Here is a 23,080-nt window from a genome sequence, read left to right as displayed (position 1 = left end):
ATCAAGACCATCCTGGCTAACACGGTGAAACCCCATCTGTACTAAAAATACAAAAATTAGCCACGCGTGGTGGCGGGCGCCTGTAGTCCCAGCTACTTGGGAGGCTGAGGCAGGAGAATGGTGTGAACCAGGGAGGCGGAGCTTGTAGTGAGTGGAGATCGCGCCACTGCACTCCAGCCTGGGTGACAGAGTGACTCCGTCTCAAAAAAAAAAAAATTTCGTTAACGAGACCCAGCAGAATGGCTTCCGCAAAGAAGGGTGGCGAGAAGAAAAAGGGCCATTCTTCCATCAATGAGGTGGTGACCCGAGAATACACCATCAACACTCACAAGCACATCCATGAAATGGGCTTCAAGAAGCGTGCCCCTCGGGCGCTCAAAGAAATTCTGAAATATGCCATGAAGGAGATGGGAACTCCAGATGTGCACATTGATACCAGGCTGAACAAAGCTGTCTGGGCCAAAGGAATATCCCATACGGTATCTGTGTGCGGTTGTCCAGAAAACGGAATGAGGCTGAAGATTCACCAAATAAGCTCTATACTTTGGCTACCTATGTACCTGCTACTACTTTGAAAAATCTATAGACAGTGTGGATGAGAACTAATCACTGATTGTCAAATACATCATATAAAGTTATAAAATTGCCAAAAAAAATTTCCTTAATTAGGAAAACAATTTCTTGTTGCTCTTCAGGTATCTTTTCTTTTTCTTTTTCTTTTTTTAAGAGACAGGGTCCTGCTCTGTCACTCAGGCTGGAGTGCAGTGGTGCAGTCACGGTTCACTGCAGTCTCGACCTTCCTGGGCTCAAGCAGTCCTCCCGTTGAGTTCTTTTTGTTTTTGAGACAGAGTCTCCCTCTGTCATCCCGGCTGGAGTGCAGTGGCACAATCTCGGCTCACTGCAACCTCCATCTCCCAAGTTCAAGCAATTCTGCTGCCTCAGCCTCCTGAGTAGCTGGGATTACAGGCGTGCACTACCACACCTGGCTAAGTTTTCTATTTTAGTAGAGACGGGGTTTCACCATGTTGGTCAGGCTGGTCTCGGACTCCTGACCTTGTGATCTGCCTGCCTCGGCCTCCCAAAGTGCTGGGATTACAGGTGTGAGCCACCACGCCCAGCCTCACTTCAGCTCTTCAAGTAGCTGGGATTATAGGCGCCCGCCACCACACCTAGCTAATTTTTGTATTTTTTGTAGAGATGGGGTTTTGCCATGTTACCCAGGCTGATCTTGAACTCCTGGCCTCAAGTGACCCTCCCGCCTTGGCCTCCCAAAGCACTGGGATGACAGGCGTGAACCACTGTGCCTGGCCCAGGTCTCTGATACGGCTTCAGACGTACTTTGTGAATTGGCTTGGGTAATGGTAAAGGCTCTCATTTTTGCATGTCCAACTGGGGAAAGATGTACATGTCATTTCTTATTTCATTTTACTCAGCAGGGAAATAAATTTCCATTCAGACGTTATTATCCATACCTTTATTAGCATTCAGGTAAGGGAGACACTGTCACAATATACATTATACATTTTTTAAAATCACACATTCCAACTTTGAACCAGACTTTACCTTTGATCCCTTTCACAGTGGCATCCCCATATGGCCCTGAATCAATTCTGCTGCCCTTTCCTGTCACGGTAAACTTGAAAGAGTTTCTTCTCAATCTTGACCATTTCCCACACACGTTTGTGAAAGGTCTCAGGAACTCCACTGGGAGCTGGCTCAAGAGATTCTGTCCTTCTTGTCGATCTTTCTCTATTACCACCTTGATTCTTTTTTTGATAAGGAATGTCACTTAATTTATTATTATTATTATTATTTTAGATGGAGTTTCACTCTATCATCGATGCTGGAGTGCAGTGGCCCGATCTCGGCTCACTGCAACCTCCCCCTCCCGGGTTCAAGTGATTCTCCTGCCTTAACCTCCCGAGTAGCTGGGATTACAGGCGCCTGCCACCATGTCTGGCTCATTTTAAAATTTGTAGTAGAGACAGGGTTTCACCATGTTGGCCAGACTGGTCTCGAACTCTTGACCTCAAGTGATCCTCTGGCCTCAGCTTCCTTCAGTGCTGAGATTACAGGCATGAGCCACCATGCTCTGCCTTATTTTTTAATTTTGAAACCATCTCAATGTTAAAGAAAAATTTGCAAGTATGGGACAAGGGACTACTGACTTAATATTAAAAGTGGGGGCCTGATGTGATGGCTCACACCTGTAATCCCAGCATTTTGGGAGGCTGAGGTGGGAGGATTGCTTGAGCCTGGGAGTTTGAGACCAGCCTGGGCAATGGAGACTGTTTCTGCAAAGCATAAAATAAAGACATTAGCTGGAAGTGGTGGTACGCATCTGTAGTTCTAGCTACTTGGGAGGCTGAGACAGGAGGATTGCTTGAACCTGAGAGGTTGAGGCTTCACTGAGCTATGATTGTGCCACTGCACTCCAGCCTGGGCAAGAGAACAAGACCCTGTCTCACAATGAACAAACAAACAAATGTGGGTATTTTGGCATTCAGTGCTGTAGGTTCATCGGAAGAATTTTCTGAAATTTCTCAAAGCCTCGGAACTGTATATGCTAAGGAGTTTGAGGAGACTTCACGGTGGGAACCCCAGATTCCTAGAAAATTATCTCAAGATTTTGTTGGCTCTTTGTCAATTTCCTTCTTTTTCATGCCATTAAAAAATTAACTGTCTAAAGATTTCCACGATTAGAGCCCATATTTTTATCCCTTTTTTTGTTTTTGTTTTGTTTCTTTTGTAAAGCCTTAACCTTAAAAAAAAAAAGTTTTGTCTGGATCTAATTAACCTACATAAAATTAACTCAATTAAAAGTGTACACTTCAGTGGTTTTTAGTTTAATCACAGAATTGGGCAACCATCATCACAATTTTTTTTTTTCTTTTTTTTTTTTTTCTTTTTTTTTGTTTTTTGAGACGGAGTCTCGCTCTGTCGCCCAGGCTGGAGTGCTGTGGCCGGATCTCAGCTCACTGCAAGCTCCGCCTCCCGGGTTTAGGCCATTCTCCTGCCTCAGCCTCCCGAGTAGCTGGGACTACAGGCGCCCGCCACCTCACCCGGCTAATTTTTTGTATTTTTAGTAGAGACGGGGTTTCACCGTGTTAGCCAGGATGGTCTCGATCTCCTGACCTCGTGATCCGCCCGTCTCGGCCTCCCAAAGTGCTGGGATTACAGTCTTGAGCCACCGCGCCCGGCCAATTTTTTTTTTTTCTTGAAACAGAGTCTTGCTCTGTCGCTGAGGCTGGAGTGCAATGGCATGAACTTGGCTTACTGCAACCCCTGGCTCCCGGGTTCAAGCGATTCTCATGCCTCAGCCTCTCGAGTAACTGGGATTACAGGCATGCACCACCATGCCCGGCTAATTTTTGTATTTTTAATACAGATGGAGTTTTACCACGTTGGCCAGGCTGGTGTCAAACTCCTGACCTCAAGTGTAATCGCAAAGTGGTGGGATTATAGGTGTGAGCCATGGCGCCCGGCCTATTTTTGAATATTTTCACCACTTCCCAATTGCCTCTCACCCACCCTAGGCAACCCAACCACTAATCTTTCTGTTCCATAGATGTGTCTATTCTGGACATTCATAGATATGCAGTCATCCAATACAGGGCCTTTTGTGACTGTCTTCTTTCACTTGGCATAATATGTTCAACATTCATCTATGCTGTAGTATGCATTATCTCTTCATTCCTTTTCATGGCTGAATACCATTCTGCTGTGTGAATTTGCCACATTTTGTTTATCCATTAATCAGTTGAACATTTGAGTTGCTTCCACTTTTTGGGTATTATGATGCTGCTATGAACACTCCCGTACAACTTTTTGTTTGGAATTTTTGTTTGTAATTCTCTTGGCTCTCCAGGGGTGGAATTGTGAGGTCAAGTGGTAACCTTTTTTTTTTTTTTTTTTTTTGCGACAAGGTCTGGCTCTGTCACCCAGGCTGAAGTGCAGTGGTGTGATCTTGGCTCACTGCAACCTCTGCTTCCTGGGCTCAAGCCACTCTCCCATCTCAGCCTCCCAAGTTGCTGGGATTACAGGCACCCACCACCACATCGGCTAATTTTTTTTATTTTTAGTAGAGATGGGGTTTCACTATGTTGGCAAGGCTGGTCTCAAACTCCTGACCTCAAACTCCTGACCTCAAGTGATCCACCCACCTTGGGCTCCCAAAATGCTGGGATTACAGGCATGAGCCACCACACGTGGCCAGTAACTTTTTTTTTTTTTTTTAAATAAAGCTGTATCTCTTAGAACTTGTTTGTTTGTTTGTTTATTGGAGATGGGGTTTGCTATGTTTTCCAGGCTGGTTTTTTTTTTTTGAGACGGAGTCTCACTCTGTTGCCCAGGCTGGTGTGCAGTGGCACAGTCTCAGCTCACTGCAACCTCTGCCTCCCAGGTTCAAGTGATTCTCCTGCCTCAGCTTCCCAAGTAGCTAGGATTACAGGTGCCCACCACCATGCCCAGCTAATTTTTGTATTTTTATTTTTTAGTAGAGACAGGATTTTATCATGTTGGCCGGGCTGGTCTTGAACTCCTGGGCTCAAGCGATCCTCCTGCCTCAGCCTCCCAAAGTGTTGGGATTACAGGTGCAAGCCACCATGCCTGGCTTCAAATGGTAACTCTATGTTTAACTTTTTGAGAAATTGCCAGATTGTTGTTTAAAAGTGGCTGTACCATGTAATCTTTTTTTAAAAAAAAAGAATTTTACAATCCAGCTGGACACGGTAGCTCACACCTATAATCCCAACACTTTGGGAAACTAAGGAGGATTGCTTGAGGCCAGAAGCTCAAAACCAGCCTGGGCAACACAGTGAGACCTTGTCTGTATTAAAAAAGCTTTTTTTATTTTTTTATTTTTTTTACTGGACTTGGGCTCACGCCTGTAATCCCAACAGTTTGGGAGGCCAAGGTGGGTGGATCACTTGAGGCCAAGAGTTCATGACCAGCCTGACCAATGTGGCAAAACACCTTCTGTACTAAAAATACAAAAATTAGCGGGCATGTGGTGGCATGTGCCTGTAATCCCAGCTACTCGGGAGGCTGAGGCAGGAGAATCCCTTGAACCCGGGAGGCAAGGTTGCAGTGAGCCGAGATCGTGCCACTGCACTCCAGCCTGGGCGACAGAGCGAGACTCCATCTCAAAACAAAAACAAAAAATTTTTTGAAATCCCATACAAGGCAGCTAGGATAAAAGATTTGAGGTTGCGGCCGGGCGCGGTGGCTCAAGCCTGTAATCCCAGCACTTTGGGAGGCCGAGGCGGGCGGATCACAAATTCAGGAGATCGAGACCATCCTGGCTAACACGGTGAAACCCCGTCTCTACTACAAAATACAAAAAACTAGCCGGGCGAGGTGGCGGGCGCCTGTAGTCCCAGCTACTCGGGGAGGCTGAGGCAGGAGAATGGCGTAAACCCGGGAGGCGGAGCTTGCAGTGAGCTGAGATCTGGCCAGTGCACTCCAGCTTGGGTGACAGAGCGAGACTCCATCTCAAAAAAAAAAAAAAAAAAAAAAAAAAGATTTGAGGTTGCTTTTTAACATTCTCCTACGGCCTCAATCACTAAGCCATATATGGTGCCATTGGTGGTGGGGCTCCTTTAATTACACTCAGTCATAGCCTGGTAAGGGACATCTTCTTAGAGAGTTTGGTTCCATCGTTATGTACAGAATTCAATACTGCCTGCACTTGCAGATAATGTGACACCCATTACAACAAGGAAGATAATTCAAATGGTGCAAGATAACAAAAGAGGGCAAGAATCATGGAAATAAGAGGGTATTCAGTGAAGGAACTGAGCCGTTGTGTTGATCATTACAGGCTTTACCTGATAAACTTTTGTTAAAGATGGCTGGGTGTGGTGGCTCATGCCTGTAATCCCAGCACTTTGGGAGGTGGGAGTGAGCGGATCACTTGTGCCCAGGAGTTTGAGACCAGCCTGGGCAATTTGGGAGAAACCCCATTTCTATGAAAAACACGAAAATTAGCTGGGCACGGTGGTGCACATCTGTGGTCCCAGCTACTCAGGAGGCTGAGACAGGAGGATCAGTTCAGCTTGGGAGGCCGAGGCTGGACTGAGCCATGATCACGCTACTGCACTCCAGCTTGGGTGACAGAGCAAGACCTTGTCTCAAAAGTAACAACAAAACTTTGTTTACCTTTAAAGTGCCCTGTGCTCCTCCCCCATCCCATTCCCCTAACACTTAACATGAAGTTTATGCATCTTTTTCTCATGCTTCATGTCAGTTCAACCAACTATGTATGCATCTCTAAACAATATGTTGATTAACTTGCCTGTTTTGAATTTTATATAATGGAAACATGTAGCAGTGTACCATTTTGTGATTTGTTCCCTGCCAATATATTCTGAAATTGACTACCATAATTGTGTGAGTTGTATTAAATAATTTTCACTGGTCTTGTGTATCTAATTAAACATGAAGATGGGCCAGGCGTGGCAGCTCACACCTGTAATCCCAGAACTTTGGGAGGCCGAGGCAGGAGGATCACTTGGGCCGAATAGTTCAAGACCAGCTTGAGTAACATAGGGAGACCCTGTCTCTACAAAAACAAACCAAACCATGAATATGTCAAAGTTGATTTTTACATTTAACTGTATGGACATCTGCTTTTTATATCCAATTTTTAGTGAGCCACACTGCTGCTATAAACATTACTGCTGCTATGAGCATTATTTTGTCTACTTGTGCATAGGTGCAACTGTTTCTCCAGGGTAATATATTCTCAAGAGAGGATGTGTATATCTTTAAGTGTACTGCGTAATACCAAATTATTTTGCAAAGTGATTGCACAAAATTATAGTTTTAAAATTTTCATTTTCATTTTATTTTATCTATAAATAGAGACAGAGTCTCCCTATGTTACCCAGGCTGGTCTGGAACTCCAGGACTCAAGCGATCCTCCTGCCTTGGCCTCCCAAAGTGCTGGGATTACAGGCGTGAGCCACCGCTCCTGGTCCAAAATTATATGTTTATCAGCAGTGATTAATATACAAGCACATCAACAGACACACGCACAGCACACACATGAGCATGCACACACTAACGTGTGCGCACTCCCTACACATCTACGCATGCACACACCCACACACACCTATCACACACCACACACGCACACAGACGCACATGCACCGCACACACCGTTGTACACGATGCACACTACGAGCCACATATACGCACTACGTACACACGCACGCGCACACCAAACCCGCACACAGACCCATAAACGTCCATCACGCACTCCACGCACGTCCGCATGCACGCGACCCATTCCAGAAGCTTGGTCTCCGCCGCCTGCTTCTGACGAAGCTTGTCCCGGCCGCGCCGCCGTCGGACGCCCGGGGTCGGAGGTCACGGCGGCGTTGGAGGTGGCGTTTTTTTTTTTTTTTTTCACCCGGAAACCGCAGCTGTCGGAGCCCGAGCTGAGGCGGCGGCGGGAGCCCGGTTGGCGTCTGGTCCTCGCGTCGGCCCCGCGGAGCCGGACGCTGTCCCCGGCGCGGCGGAGAAGATGGTGCCGAGCGGCCCCGGGCTCGCCACGCGCCGCCACGAGTGAGCCCAGCGCGGCCGCGGGCGTCCGCCGAGCAGCTGGCCCGGCTGGGCCCGGGGCGCGCAGCTGCCCGCCGGGGCGGGGTGAGCCGGGGCTGGAGGGCGGGCTGGGGTCGGGCCCAGTCGGGGCTGCCCGCCGGGCCGGGAGCGGGGGTCGTACTGGTCGGGAGCGGCTTCTCCGCCAGCTTCTTTCCCCGCTTCTCGGAATGCGTCCCCCGACGCAGCTGCTGGCGGGGGTCGCCCAGCATCGGCCGACCTCGGCCGGGTACCCCCACACTGGGGTTGGCCCAGCCACGTCCCCCGAGCCACGGTTCCCTGCCGGCCTTGGAGATGGCGGGACTTCGCACGTCGGGAGCCGAGGCCTGGATAATTCGAATTTGGCACGGGAAACATGTTGGTCTTTGCTGTTTTTCGACTTTGGGGAGTGTTTGTATTTGTTCTCCGTTTGCCAGTGAAACACATCTCAGAAAGGTGGGAGGGAGGGACTCACGTATGTGCACAAAGTTAAATGGCATAGTGGTGGTCCCTATGTCAAGATTGGTAAATATCCAGAATGGGGTGGATTCTTTATTCATATTTTTAATAAAATGAGGAGTGATCGCAAGGTAATCTAGAGGCATGTAGTTTCAGTTCCCGTGATGGGGACCATCAGTAATAAAACCAGGCCTGTGGTGCTGTTTTGAGTCGTCTGAACGCCGTACCCATTGGACAGCTGGTGAGGAGGCCTTTGTGGAAGAATCTAATGTCTGAGTTTGGTTCTCAACTACCAGAGGACAGCCCTCACTGGCTGATGAATGGTGAGCTGCTTTGAAGCCTGCTTTGTGAGGATTGTGGCTTCCCCCTGAACTGCTCCTTTCTTGCCTCAAAGGTGAGCCGCTATGGGAGAGAGTGGGAAGAAAAACTCCGAGGCTGGTGGTGAATATGTGATAAAGTGGTTTGTCTCCATAGCACCGTCAGCTTGGGTCAGCTTAGGGTCTGAGCATGTGTATCTCATTTGTAGATGAATGTTCCATCAGCGCTTGACCTATAAGGGGGTCCACCTACTTCCTCTTTTCATCTAGGGGTTCTGACAGGAAGTAGACTTGTCGCGCACGTAAGTTATACTTACGTGTACATTGACCCCAAGAGCATTTACTCTCTAAGAGTAAGGATGCGGAGTTTCAACTTGTAGTGAAGATTCTGGGAGAATTCCTGTGGCCTGAATCAGGTGGACTGGAATCACTGCTAGCACCGAAGTCTCAATACTGAAATCACCAAACGCTGGTTGACAGGCACCTTCTCCATTTAGGTTCTAGATGCATCTGTTGCAAGGAGGAAAGGTGGAGCTAAGTGCAAATATATATATATAGAGAGAGAGACAGAGTCTTGCTTTTGTCGCCCAGGCTGGAGTGCAGTGGTGCGATCTCTGCTCACTGCAACCTCCGCCTCCCAGGTCCAAGCAATTCTCCTGCCTCAGCCTCCCTAGTAGCTGGGATTACAGGCGCCTGCCACCATGCCCAGCTAGTTTTTGTATTTTTAGTAGAGACAGGGTTTCACCATGTCTCTACTAAAGGCTAGTGTTGAACTCCTGACCTCAGGTGATCCATCCACCTCTGCCTCCCAAAGTACTGGGATTACAGGCTTGAACCACTGCACCCAGCCTAAGTGCAAATATATTAATAGTTTCGGCCTGCAAGGAATGTACTTAGAGGAAGTAATGGGCTAGAAAATGCGGCAGGACTGAATTGCTATAGTGGTATACTAAGTGTTAGGGATTTTGTTATGGTTAGGATCAGAAACTTTTTTTTTTTCTTGAGGTCGAGTCTTCCTCTGTTGCCCAGGCTGGAGTGCAGTGACGTAAAGTTAGCTCACTGCAACCTCTGCCCCTCAGGTTCAAGTGATTCTTCTGCCTCAGCCACCTGAGTAGCTGGGATTATAGACACCCGCCACCAAGCCCAGCTAATTTTTTGTATTTTTGGTAGAGACAAGGTTTCACTGTGTTGGCCAGGCTGGTCTTGAACTCTTGACCTCAGGTGATTCGCCTGCCTTGGCCTCCCAAAGTGCTGGGATTATAGGCGTGAGCCACCTCGCTTGGCCCGAAACTCATGAAGTAACTTTTGAGGTGGACCTAGAAAGATCGGGAGGATTTGGGCCATTCAGAATTAGCTGGGAAATGAAAAAACTGGGGCCAGTTGGTGGACAGGCACCCAGGCTGGGTAGGTGGGCAGTCAGTGCCTAGAAATATTGGCAGAGGCAGCTAGTTAAGGGTTAAATGCTTTTCTAAGAAAGATAAGCATAAGCTATCCAGTCCAGCTTCTGGTAGATTTCTGGGTTTTTGTTTGTTTTGTTTGTTTGTTTGTTTGTTGAGATGGAGTCTTGCTGTGTTGCCCAGCCTGGAGTGCAGTGAGGCAACCTCCACCTTCTGGGTTCAAGCGATTCCTCAGCCTCCTAAGTAGCTGGGACTACAGGTGCATGCTGCCACACCCAGCTAATTTTTGTATTTTTAATGGAGACAGGGTTTCACCATGCTGGCTAGGCTGGTCTCAAACTCTTGACCTCAAGTCATCCACCCGCCTCAGCCTCCCAAAGTGCTGGGATTACAGGTGTGAGCCGCCAGGCCTGGCCTTTGGTTTCTAAATAATTGTTTTCATATGATGGGTTTGTCTTGTTCTGTAAGAGGCCGGTGGCATAAAACAATGCTTAACTTATTAAGGACAATGAAAAAGATGCTGATTGTCATTCCTATCTGGTATTGACAATCAGGAAATTAAATTTGACATCTGTGAATTGTTTCAGTGCCTGTGTTTAGTTTGTAGGAGCACAACTCTAGTCTGGTCTCTGCTCTGGCTATAGCCAAAGGATAAATGGCAAGCCCTTCAGTCCTCTCCAGAGGGTTTTTAATGACATCTGGTCCACGTCACAGAGATGGTGTGTTTCTCTTGCCCAGTCCTGAAGAACCTTTGAAGCCATTCAAACAGGATGCCATGTAATTGCTCTGGATTTTATGACTAATCTCAGGACCTCACTGGCCTCAGCCTTAGACTTTATTTTATTTTATTTTATTATTATTATTTTTTGAGATGGAGTCTTGCTCTGTCATCCAGGCTGGAGTGCAGTGGCGTGATCTCAGCTCACTGCAGCCTCCACCTTCCAGGTTCAAGTGATTCTCTTGCCTCAGCCTCTTGAGTAGCTGGGATTACAGGCACCCGCCAATACGCCTGGCTAATTTTTGTATTTTTAGTAGAGACAGGGTTTCACCATGTTGGTCAGGCTGGTCTCAAACTCCCGACCTCAGGTGATCCACCTGCCTCGGCCTCCCAAAGTGCTGGGATTACAGGCATGAGCCACCACACCTGGCCTTATTTTTATTTATTTATTTTTTTGAGATGGAGTCTCGCCCTATTGTCCAAGCTGGAGTGCAGTGGCATGATCTCGGCTCACTGCAACCTTTGCCTCCCAGGTTCAAACGATTCTCCTGCCTCAGCCTCCCGAGTAGCTGCGACTACAGGCACACACCACCACACCCGGCTGATTTTTTTGTATTTTAGTAGGGACTGGGTTTCGCCATGTTGGTCAGGCTGGTCTTGAACTCCTGACCTTGTGATCCACCTGCCTCAGCTTCTCAAAGTGCTGGGATTACAGGCGTGAGCCACTGGCTCCAGCCTTATTTTTTAATTAAAAAAAATAATTATTATGGGACAAAGTCTTGCTCTGTTGTCCTGGCTGGAGTGCTATGGGTGATCATGGCTCACTGCACCCTCCTCCTCCTGGGCTCAAGTGATACTCCTGCCTCAGTCTCCTGAGTGGCTGGGAGCACAGATGTGCACCACCACACCTGGCTAATTTTTTGATTTTTTGTAGAGGCAGGTTCTCACTTTGTTGCTCAGGCTGGTCTCGCACTCCTGGGCTCAAGTGATCCTCCTGTCTCGGCTTCCCAGAGTGCTGGGATTAAAGGTGTGAGCCACCCCAGAATAACTGTATTAACTATATTTACCAAACTGTGCAGTATAACTCAGAAAAAATATGTTCCTTTTTCTCTAATGGACTTTGTACCCTTTGACCATCATCTCCCTGTTCCCCAACCCCCGCTGCTGTAACCATAGTTCTGCTCTCTGCTGCAGTGAGTTCCATTGTCTTTTAGATTCCATATAAAAGTGGAATCCTATGTTGTGCTTCTGTACCTGGCTTATTTCTCTTAGTATAATGTTCGTTGCTTCTGTCCATGTTGTTGCAAATAGTGCTGCAGTGAACATGGGGGTACAGACATCTCTTTGACAACCTGATTTCAATTTGGGGGTGTTATATATTCAGTAGTGGGATTGTTGGATCATGAAGTAATTCCATTTCTAGTTTTTTCTTTCTTTTTTTTTTTTTTTTTTTGGAGACAATCTCGCTCTGTCGCACAGGTTCAAGTGATCTCCTGCCTCAGCCTCCCGAGTAGCTGAATTACAGGTGCACGCCACTACACCTGGCTAATTTTTTGTATTTTTAGTAGAGACAGGGTTTCACCATGTTGGTCAGGCTGGTCTTGAACTCCTGACCTCGTGATCCACCTGCCTCAGCCTCCCAAAGTGATAGGATTACAGACATGAGTCACCATGCCCAGCCTACTTTTAGTTTTTAAAGGAATTTCTGTACTGTTTTCCATCATGGCTGTACTAATTTACATTCCCACAGTGCATAACGGCTCCTTTAGCTCCACATTCTCACAAGCATTTGTCTTTCTTTGATAACAGTCGTTCTGACAGGTGTGAGATGATATATCATTGTGGTTTTAATTTGCATTTCTCTAGTGATTGTGAATATGTTGGCCAGCTATATCTGTTGGCCATTTGTCGGTCTTTTGAGAAACATCTGTTCATGTCCTTTGCCCATTTTTTAATTCCTAGGGATTTGGAGAAGATACTTGCAAACTATACACCTGAAAAGGGGTTAATATCCAAAATGTATACAAAGCTCAAACAACTCAGTAGCAAGAAAACAAAAAATCCAATTGAAAAATGGGCAGCCAGGCATGGTGGCTCACGCCTGTAATTCTAGCACTTGGGGAGGCCAAGGCCAGTGGATTGCTTGAGGTCAAGAGTTTGAGACTAACCTGGCCAACATGGTGCAACCCCGTCTCTACTAAGAGTACAAAAATTAGCTGGGCATGGTGGCGCATGCTTGTAATCCCAGCTACTCAGGAGGCTGAAGCAGGAGAATCACTTGAACCTGGGATGCGGAGGTTGTGGTGAACCAGGATTGTACCACTGCACTCCAGTCTGGGCAACAGAGCAAGACTCCATCTGAAACAAAAAAAAAAAAAAAAAGAAGGAAAAATGGACAAAGAACCTTGGCTTTTCTTTAAAAAGAAAAATTGGAAAGGAGGAAAGACAGAGGTTTCAGCATACTCACTTTTCATTTAGATTGATTTTGGACGTGGAAATCCTTAAGTTACCTTTCTCATGTACATATCAAATACATTTGACAAGAGGTCTGTAGTGTGTTTTCTGCGTACGATTACATACCTCAGTGTGATCCTGGGGAGTACCTGACATAGCCTTCGAAGCACTGCCATTTGGACTTTTGTGCTGTTTGGTTACAAGTGCTGTTTTTCAAACATGTCCCAGTCTTACACACTGAGTTTCGTTACAGTAAGATTGCATATTGAACCTTTAGCTTTTATTTGATCTTGGCATCCCTCATGACTTGTTTTCTTAAAAATCGATTAAGCCCCAGATTATTAAATTTTAATATGGGAGTACTTTTAATTTTGGTGTTTAAGATGGTCGGCAATTATTTAAAAAACTAAAGAACAAAGATAAATTATTTTCCATCTTGAGACTGTAGTGAATTTTTTTAAGAAGCAGGGGGAATGTCGAATGTTACCATGGTTTTATATCATGATTTTGAAAATGGAACGATGCATTCATTTACTGTAAGTCAGGAGAAATACATGGGAAGTTTGAGTTTTGGAAGTAAGTCTGGTTCCAGACATGTAATTATATCAGCCTACGTTCTTTTCCTTTTGTCTTTATGAGAGTACTGATGTTGCCTAAACTACATGTTTAGCAACTAAAACTATGCTTTCGCTTATAATTTTTCATTTGATCTTTTTTTTTTTTTGAAACGGTCTCTCCCTGTTACCGAGGCTGGAGTACAGTGGTGTGACCATGGCTCACAGTAGCCTTGAACTCTTGGACTCAACTTATCATCCTGCCTTGCCCTCCCAATTAGCTGGGACTATAGGTGAAACCATGCCCAGCTAATTTTTTTTTAATTTGGGTTTTTTTTTTTAAGGGACGGGGTCTCACTGTGTTGTCCAGGCTGGTCTCGAACTCCTGTGCTCAAGCTATCCTCCGACCTTGGCCTCCCAAAGTGTTGGGATTACAGGCGTGAACCATCGCGAGCATCTCTCTTTGGTTCCTTTTAAACGTGAGTTATTGTGAAAGTCTGTTCTGTACTCTGAACTGTATCACATTAAGAAACGAGACACTATTGGCAGAAGACTGTGCTAGTCTTTGCTTCATACTTTTAACTGATGAATGAGTGCTGAGATGGGAGTTACCCTGCTGAAGAAATGGAAAATAGGCCGAGCACGGCAGCTCACGCCTGTAATCCCAGCACTTTGGGAAGCCGAGGCAGGCAGATCATCTGAGGTCAGGAGTTCAAGACCAGCCTGGCCAACATGGTGAAACCCTGTTTCTAAAAATAGAAAAATTAGCTGGGCATGGTGGCAGGTGCCTGTAATCCCAGCTACTCAGGAGGTTGAAGCAGGAGAATCACTTGAACCCAGGAAGCAGAGGTTGCAGTAAGCTGAGATTGCATCATTGCACTCTAGCCTGGGTGATGAGATTGAAACTCAGTCTTCAAAAAAAAAAAGAGTTAAACATTTTAAACTTCAAAAATGTTGATCTCTTAATTGTGCCTTTGTTAAAGTCAATGACTAAAATACACTTAGTATATCTATGGTATGTGAGATTGGGTTTTTTTCCCCTTACTTTGGTATTTGACTTGAAACTGTTTTATCAACCTTGGCATTGTGATTGATGGCATGGCTTTTGGGGTCAGATGAATTAAGTCAGAATGCATTTCTGCCATTTATTTGCAGTGTGACCTAGTACAAATTACTGAAGCTCATTTGCTTCAGTTTTCTCATCCGTAAAGTGGGAATAGTAGTATCTACCTAGCAGTGTTGCAAAGATTAAAAAATATGTTATGTGAAGCACTTTACACGTGCCTGGGAATGGCATGTTCTAAGTGGTAGCTGTTAGGAATGCTCTCTTCTCACTCCTTCATCCTTGTCACCTGGTTTTTACCTCTATCACCCTAGTGAAAGGGGTTTTGCTTACATCAATATTGATGTCTTGATTGCAAAATTATATGGATGCTTTTCTGCCTTTATCTCATTTGATGGGATTGACTCTTCAAAAAGAAATTTTTTTTTCCTTTTTATTTTCTTTTTTTGAGATAGGGTTTAACTCTGTCTCCCAGGCTAGAGTGCAGTGGTGCCGTCACAGTTCACTGCAGCCTCAAACTTCTGGGTTCAGGTGATCCCTCCACATCAGCCTCCCAAGTAGCTGGGACTACAGGTGTGCACCACCCCACCCAGCTAAATTTTGTATTCTTTTTTTTTTTTTTGAGATGGAGTCTCGCTCTGTCGCCCAGGCGAGAGTGCAGTGGCCGGATCTCAGCTCACTGCAAGCTCCGCCTCCCGGGTTTACGCCATTCTCCTGCCTCAGCCTCCCGAGTAGCTGGGACTACAGGCACCCGCCACCTCGCCCGGCTAGTTTTTTGTATTTTTTAGTAGAGACAGGGTTTCACCGTATTAGCCAGGATGGTCTCGATCTCCTGACCTCGTGATCCGCCCGTCTCGGCCTCCCAAAGTGCTGGGATTACAGGCTTGAGCCACCGCGCCCGGCCAAATGTTGTATTCTTTGTAGACCCGGGATCTTCTTGTGTTTCCCAGGCTGGTCTTGAACTCCTGGGCTCAAGTGATCGGCTGGCCTCAGCCTCCCAGAGTGCTAGAATTACAGGCATGAGCCATTGTGCCCTGCCAGATTGACTTCTTTTTGCAAACCTATATCATTTATTGGACTGAAGTAGAACTTAATGGTTAATGCATGGGCTCTGAAGGCCAACTGGATTTGAATCCAGGTTCACTTCCCGTGTGATCATGGACACATTAGCTGACTTCTATATGCCTTAATTTCCCCATCTGTAAAATGTTTTAGGGATCAGAGATGTTTTAGGGATCATACATAATAGGTGCAAAACTCTTAGAGTGGTGCCTCTCTCAAAAAGTAGGCAATGATGGTAGACGTTATTATTGTTAAGCACCTTCCCGGTGTCAGGCACTGTCCAAGGTAGGAGGAATGCAGAAACAATATCATGGAAATGAGAGACAAATTTTTATTTATGTGTTTATTTATTTTTTGAAACAGAGTCTCGCTCTGGTGCCCAGGCTGGAGTTCAGTGGCTCAATCTTGGCTCACTGCAACCTCCGCCTCCCGGGTTCAAGCGATTCTCCTGTCTCAGCCTCCTGAGTAGCTGGGATCATAGGCGTACACCACCACCACGCCCAGCTAAATTTTTGTATTTTTAGTAGAGACGGGGTTTCACCATGTTGGCCAGGATGCTCTCTAACTCCTGTCCTCAGGTGATCCACCTGCCTTGGCCTCCCAAAGTGCTGGAATTACAGCTGCGAGCACGCAGCTCAGACAACAGTTTAACTTGGCTGAGGGAGGCAGTGTCAGTGGGGATGGAGTGAGCACTGCCTTTGAGAAGACACTTAAAATGTGGAAATGATAGGACTTGGTAACTGGTTGTAGGAGAGCCAGAGTATCAAGGATGACTGGCAGGAGCTGGGCGCAGTGGCTCACGTCTGAAATCCCAGCATTTGGGAGGCTGATGCAGGAGGATCGCTTGAGCCCAGGAGTTTGAGACCAGCCTGGGCATTGTGGCAAAATCCTCTCTCTACAAAAAATACAAAAATTAGCCGAGAGTGGTAGCATGTGCTTGTAGTCCGAGCTACTTGGGAGGCCGAGGTGGGAGGATCGCTTGTGCCTGGGAAGTCGAGGTGGCTGCCATGCTCATACCACTGCACTCCGGCCTGGGCACCAGAGCCAGACCCTGTCTCAAAAAAAAAAAAAAAAAAAGAATGGCTGGCAGGGATTACTAGGTAAATCACCGTGTTTTTCCTTATGGGGAGGAGCCAATTTGTTGCCTGGGGATAAGTTTTGGCCTCGTTGGCCTTTGGGTCATCTAAGGAGAGAGCTCTAGTTGGTGAGTGTTTGGATCTAGACGTGAGTAGATAAAATGGGGTTAAGGCATGAATGAGTGTGTCCCCCTTGAGCAGAGGCCCCAGCTGGAACTTGGGAACACCAGCTTTTGAAGGAGCCTGAAAAGGAAGGGGTGGCCAGATGAATGTTAGGAAAACCAGGAGTGGAAGCTGGGAGAGGATCCACCCCACTTCTGTGTCAGATGCTGCAGCAACATGAGTTAGGGACTGTAGCTCCGGCTTTGGACTTGGCAGCCCAGAGATTACTGGAGACCTTGAAGTTCTCCTGTGTCTTCATTGCTTCTCACTTGTCTCTCTGAAGGTTCATTCTGCCTGCACTGCTTTGCGGTGGGGCAGGAAGGTGGTTTCTGCGCAGTGCTCAGGGCAATTGGGTGCTGGACTTGCACAGGGTGTCTTTGATACCAATAAGTGTCTTTAGCTGTAAGTGTTGGATAATCTGGCATCGCGTCGATAACTGTTGCTTACTAGGCTCAGGGTTTGTAACCCCAGCCTTAAAGCTCTTCGAGGGTCTCAGACATCACAGGATATTTGAGAAATGCTACTTTCTGCTACGTGAAGGTGAGTTTCTGTCATTCTCTCTTAGCACAAGTCCAGTGTATTTCCTTTGGTCAGCATAGAGAGTGGGTTTGCCCATCTCTCTTCCTCACCTTTCAGAAACTTCCCATTTAACCTAAGGTAGAAAATCTCATTTAAGATGAATGGTGGGCCTGGTGTGGTGGCTTGCGCTTAGAATCCCAGCACTTTGGGAGGCTGAGGCGGGTAGATCACTTGAAGTCAGGAGTTTGAGACCAGCCTGGCCAACATGGTGAAACCCCGTCTCTACTAAAAATATCAGAATTAGTCAGACGTGGTGACATGCACCTGTAGTCTCAGCTATTTGGGAGGCTGAGGTAGAAGAATCACTTGAACCCGGGAGGCAGAGGTTGAGCAGAGATCACACTGCTGCATGCCAGCCTGGGTGACAACGCGAGACATCTCAAAAAAAAAAAAAAAAAAGAACGTTTTTGAAACTAATAAAAGCTAGTTTAAAACTTGGACAAGTAGCCATGTGGCATACATATGCGGGCTTTGGAGAGGGAGAGACTGAAAGGTTTCCTGTGTCTGTGGCATAATGAATATTAACTTACTTTTTTTCTGATAAAATGTTATTAAGTTGCAAAATTACATTTTTTTTTTTTAATCACTGTGTTAGCCAGGTTGGAGTGCAGTGGCATGATCATAGCTCACTATAGCTTTGACCTCCTGGGCTGAGGCAGTCCTCCCACCTCAGACTCCCAAGTAGCTGGGCCATTGGTGTACGCCACCATGCCTAGCTAATTTATTAAAAAATTATTTTTTGTAGAGACAAGGTCTTGTTGTGTTGGCCAGGCTGGTCTCGAACTCCTGGCCTCAAACAATCCTTCCACCTCAGCCTCCCACAGTGCTGGGATTACAAGTGTGAGTTATTGTGCCCAACCAGGAGGCCTTCCCCCTTTTTATTTTTTTATTTTTTTATTTTTTGAGACGGAGTCTCGCTCTGTCACCCAGGCTGGAGTGCAGTGGTGCTATCTTGGCTCACTGCAAGCTCCACCTCCTGGGTTAACGCCATTTTCCTGCCTCAGCCTCCCAAGTAGCTGGGACTACAGGTGCCCGCCACCATGCCCAGCTAATTTTTTGTATTTTTAATAGAGATGGGGTTTCACCGTATTAGCCAGGATGGTCTCGATCTCCTGACCTCGTGACCGCCCGCCTCGGCCTCCCAAAGTGCTGGGATTGCAGGTGTGAGCCACCGCGCCCAGCCAGCCTTCCTCCTTCACTAGCTCCTTTCCTCCCCTTATATTACGTTGGTACAAAAGTAATTGTGGTTTTTGCCATTACATATTGGCGGAAACCGCAATTCCTTTTGCACCGACCCAATTAACTGTTTTTGTTAACTCATGTAATAAAAAGTCAGCATCTCCTCCTCCACCTCTGTCCCTTTCACCTGAACCAGTAGTGTTTTGAAAGTTTTTAACACAGCCTTCTCCTGGCTACCTGTAAGGAACTGTGTTCTTTTGCAAACTGTGTGTTGACTGCGATGTTAGGGTAACCTTGGTATTGCCTTTTGCTTATGTAAAGCACCATCTGTTGTTTACCTGTTGCCTCAGTTTCTCCATCCCTGTTCTTATCTCCTCACCTCGCCAGATGGAGGATTGTGCAGAGCACAGTTTTCCCTGAGAACTTTTTGTTTTTGAGATGGGGTCTTGCTCTGACACCCAGGCTGGAGTGCAGTGACACAATCATGACTCACTGCAACCTCCGCCTTCTGGGTTCAAGCAATTCTCCTGTCTCAGCCTCCCTATAGCTGGGATTACAGGTGCATGCCACCACTCCCAGGTCATTTTTTGTAGTTTTAGTAGAGACAGGAATTCACTGTGTTGCCCAGACTGGTCTCGAACTCCTGAGCTCAGGCAATCCACCCACCTCGGCCTCCCAACGTCCTAGCATTACAGGCATGAGCCACCGCGCCTGGCCAATTTTTTTATTTTTTTATTTTTTGAGACGGAGTCTCGCTCTGTCACCCAGGCTGGAGTGCAGTGGTGCTATCTTGGCTCACTGCAAGCTCCACCTCCTGGGTTCACGCCATTTTCCTGCCTCAGCCTCCCAAGTAGCTGGGACTACAGGTGCCCGCCACCATGCCCAGCTAATTTTTTGTATTTTTAATAGAGATGGGGTTTCACCGTGTTAGCCAGGATGGTCTCGATCTCCTGACCTCGTGACCGCCCGCCTCGGCCTCCCAAAGTGCTGGGATTGCAGGTGTGAGCCACCGCGCCCAGCCAGCCTTCCTCATTCACTAGCTCCTTTCCTCCCCTTATATTACGTTGGTACAAAAGTAATTGTGGTTTTTGCCATTACATATTGGCGGAAACCGCAATTCCTTTTGCACCGACCCAATTAACTGTTTTTGTTAACTCATGTAATAAAAAGTCAGCATCTCCTCCTCCACCTCTGTCCCTTTCACCTGAACCAGTAGTGTTTTGAAAGTTTTTAACACAGCCTTCTCCTGGCTACCTGTAAGGAACTGTGTTCTTTTGCAAACTGTGTGTTGACTGCGATGTTAGGGTAACCTTGGTATTGCCTTTTGCTTATGTAAAGCACCATCTGTTGTTTACCTGTTGCCTCAGTTTCTCCATCCCTGTTCTTATCTCCTCACCTCGCCAGATGGAGGATTGTGCAGAGCACAGTTTTCCCTGAGAACTTTTTGTTTTTGAGATGGGGTCTTGCTCTGACACCCAGGCTGGAGTGCAGTGACACAATCATGACTCACTGCAACCTCCGCCTTCTGGGTTCAAGCAATTCTCCTGTCTCAGCCTCCCTATAGCTGGGATTACAGGTGCATGCCACCACTCCCAGGTCATTTTTTGTAGTTTTAGTAGAGACAGGAATTCACTGTGTTGCCCAGACTGGTCTCGAACTCCTGAGCTCAGGCAATCCACCCACCTCGGCCTCCCAACGTCCTAGCATTACAGGCATGAGCCACCGCGCCTGGCCAATTTTTTTATTTTTTATGGCAGCTGTATGTGATATTTTAGATCCTGTGGGTGTTTGTTTGTTTGTTTTGAGACAGAGTCTTACTCTGTCACCCAGGCTGGAGTGTAGTGGCACGATCTCAGCTCACTGCAAGGTTCACTCCCAGGTTCAAGCAATTCGTGGGTCAGCCTTCTGTGTAGCTGGGACTACAACCACGTGCCATCACACCCGGCTAATTTTTTGTGTTTTTAGTAGAGACAAGGTTGCACGAAGTTGCCCTGGCTGGTCTCAAACTCCTGACCTCAGGTGATCTGCTTGCCTCGACCTCCCAAAGTGCTGCGATTATAGGCGTGAGCCACTGTGCCTAGCCCCCGCTTTGTTTTGGTGGTTGGGGGGATAGGATCTCACTCTGTTGCTCAGGCTAGAGTGCAGTGGCGTAATCATAGCTCATTGCAGCCTCAGACTCCCAGATTCAAGCCATCCTCCTGCCTCAGCCCCCCACGTAGCTGGGACTATGGACGTGTGCCACCACGCCCAGATCTTGTGTTTTTGATAGGTACAATACTGGGGAGAAATCCTACTTTATTCAGTTGTGCCCTGCTATTGTTGGATATGTAGTTTTCCATTTTTTAACAATTGCGAACACTCCAAAAATAACTGAGTAGTTAAATCTTTGGAGCAATGGGTGTTTCCTTAGTTTTAATTCTTAGAAGTAGAATGTTGGAGATAAAATATGCCAGATTTTAACACTGTTGATATGTATGGTTAAGTTGGTCTCCAGAAAGTTTATAACACAGCCCTATCCACGCCCGTTTTTAAGGAACTTGTGTTCCTTGTAACTTGTGGGTTGCTAGAGATACCTGTGGGATAGTCTTGGTATTGCATTTTGCTTGCTTAAAGTGCCATCTGATGTTTAGCGTCTTCATTGAGTTAGTCTCAGAGATCTAAGGTACTGTGCTGATAGATTTTCATCACATGTTCTCACGTGCTTGTGAAATTGCCTTTTGGCCGTGTTCTGTGTACCCTAAATCCCTGGACTTTTCAGTGAGGCAGCTTCCCAGTGGTCATTTCTTTCTTTATCTTGGTCAATACCAGGACGCCCTAATTGGAGTTGGAATGAATTTAGGGGGAGGGGTCAGATAGTGTGCTTTCTTTTATCTCTGTTTTTTTCCCTAAACAGAACTTAATTTATTCATTAATTAAAACTAACATTTGTCACTGTGACGCTCACAGAAACTTTCTTGTAACTCTTTGCAGAAGGAATACATTTATTTAGTCTTCATTGATTTCCTATTTGAAAACACTTGTGAATGGTAGAAAGGAATTTTATGTTTGTAAAATGTTTGGAATCTTAATAGTTTAATTCAAACATTCTTCTATTATTATTATTTTGAGGTGGAGTTTTGCTCTTGTTGCCCAGGCTGGAGTGCAGTGGCACAAAGTCAGCTCACTGCAACCTCTGCCTCCTGGGTTCAAGTGATTCTGCTGTCTCAGACTCCTGAGTAGCTGGGATTACAGGCGCACACCACCATGCCCAGCTAATTTTTGTATTTTTAGTAGAAACGGGGTTTCACCATGTTGGTCAGTGGGTGATGCACCCACTTTGGCCTTCCAAAGTGTTGGGATTACAGGCATGGGCCACTGTGCCTGACTCATTCATTTGCTTTTTTAGTGACTGTAATTGTCACTATAATTGCTTGTGCTGGAAGTTTCCCTAAATTAAATTGGCTTATGTTGACAATATTTGCCGTTTTTTGGGTATTTGTGTTGATGTAACTGTTTAAATTCTGGTGTAATGTGCTTTTAATGACTATTAGTTTTCCTTGAAGTGAATTCTGATTCAGATTTTTCTACTGTTTTTCTGAATGTTTCATAATTGTAGTTCCAAGAGGTAAATGGTTCCTATTCATTTTTATGTGACATTAAGGTTTTGGGCCAGGTGTAGTGGTTCACACCTGCAATCCCAACTCTTTGGGAGGCCAAGGCGGGCATATCTCTTGAGGACAGGAGTTCAAGACCAGTCTGGTCAACATGGTGAAACCCTGTCTCTACTAAAAAAAATAAATAAATTAGCCATGCGTGGTGGCATGCGCCTGTAATCTCAGCTACTCAGGAGGCTGAGGCAGGAGAATCACTTGAACCCAGAAGGCGGAGGTTGCAGTGAGCTGAGATTGTGCCCCTGCACACTAGCCTGGGCAACAGAGTGAGACTCTTGTGTCCAAAAAAACAAAACAAAAAAAATTAAGTTTTTGTTCTAGTTCAATAAATTGAACTCTGATTTAGTTGACGTTTTTATTTATGAATCCTATTAATCTAAACCTAACTAGTCTTGTTTCTATGTTATTATTGTTATTATTATTTTTGAGATGGAGTCTTGCTCTGTCACCCAGGCTGGAGTGCAGTGGCGTGATCTCAACTCACTGCAACCTCCGCCTCCCGGGTTCCAGCAGCTCTCCTGCCTCAGCCTCCCAAGTAGCTGGGATTACAGGTGCATGCCACCACACCTGGCTGACGTTTGTGTTTTTAGTAGAGATGGGGTTTCACCATGTTGGCCAGGCTAGCCTCGAACTCCTGACCTCAGGTAATCCACCCACCTTGGCCTCCCAAAGTGTTGGGATTACAGGTGTGAGCCACCACGTCTGGCCCCCATTTACTTTAAATCATCTCTAGATTACTTACAGTACCTAATGTAATACAAGTACTATGTAAGTACTTTTTATACTTTTTTTTGAAATGGAGTCTTACTCTGTTGTCCAGGCTGGAGTA

General features: G+C 46.3%; 1 protein-coding gene and 1 pseudogene across 3 annotated transcripts in view; both read left to right on the top strand.

Moving 5' to 3' along the window:
• The first annotated feature begins 239 nt into the window (after positions 1–239).
• On the top strand, positions 240–613 carry LOC117072225 (annotated as a pseudogene).
• A 6,749-nt stretch (positions 614–7,362) lies between these two features.
• The window catches only part of TMEM248 (transmembrane protein 248), a 38,987-nt gene continuing 23,269 nt past the window's right edge, over positions 7,363–23,080 (top strand). For 2 of the 3 annotated variants that reach the window (XM_033193374.1, XM_033193372.1), the window contains exon 1: positions 7,363–7,650. The gene's annotated coding sequence lies outside the window, so the exon portion shown is untranslated. Of the gene's footprint in view, positions 7,651–13,849; positions 13,960–23,080 lie in introns of those variants that run through there. The other variant, XM_033193373.1, reaches the window with a different exon arrangement.

The sequence above is a fragment of the Trachypithecus francoisi genome, unplaced genomic scaffold (genome assembly GCF_009764315.1).
Source record: "Trachypithecus francoisi isolate TF-2019V2 unplaced genomic scaffold, Tfra_2.0 Lachesis_group4, whole genome shotgun sequence".
NCBI lineage: Eukaryota > Metazoa > Chordata > Mammalia > Primates > Cercopithecidae > Trachypithecus > Trachypithecus francoisi.
This window is presented reverse-complemented; position numbering and strand designations above follow the sequence as displayed.